A 465-nucleotide genomic window follows, 5' to 3' on the forward strand; every position below is an offset into this window, starting at 1 on the left:
CCCGCGTGGGCAGCGGGGCTCGGGCAGCCTCGGCAGCGCCTGTCGCGACACCCGGAGCCCGCCGGGGGGGCTGAAGGATTCCCTTGTCTGTGCCGAAAGCCACAGCAGCTGCTTGACAACAGGAAACAATGTGTAGTGAATGGAAAAAAAAAAAAAAAAAAAAAAAAAAGAGGGAAAAAAAAAAAAAAAAGGGGGTGGTGCTGCCTGAACAACTTCCCTTTACATCACTGCCCAAATAAGGAGCTTTAAACTAAAACCTTTTCTATTGCAGCCCGGCAGAAGATCCCCCTGGAGCCCCAGGGTCCCCTCCTCTCCCCGGGCAGAGTCATGGGCGAGCCGCGGCTGCAGCGAGAGGGGCATCTGCAGGTAACAAATCTCAGCGCTTCACTCCGGCCTCTCTCTCTGTGTGCGTGTGCTTTAATATCTCTATTTTTTTAATTTCTTTTTTTTTTTTTTTTTTTTTTT

The 465-nt window shown here is 50.5% G+C and overlaps 1 protein-coding gene across 1 annotated transcript in view; it reads left to right on the forward strand.

Moving 5' to 3' along the window:
* Positions 1-465, forward strand: part of HIVEP3 (human immunodeficiency virus type I enhancer binding protein 3) — a 291,528-nt gene that overhangs the window by 167,256 nt on the left and 123,807 nt on the right. Inside the window, exon 4 of the mRNA XM_014949186.1 lies at positions 272-366. The gene's annotated coding sequence lies outside the window, so the exon portion shown is untranslated. The remainder of the gene's footprint in view (positions 1-271; positions 367-465) is intronic.

This window comes from Calidris pugnax, unplaced genomic scaffold (genome assembly GCF_001431845.1).
Source record: "Calidris pugnax isolate Ruff unplaced genomic scaffold, ASM143184v1 scaffold174, whole genome shotgun sequence".
NCBI classification, from domain to species: Eukaryota; Metazoa; Chordata; class Aves; order Charadriiformes; family Scolopacidae; genus Calidris; species Calidris pugnax.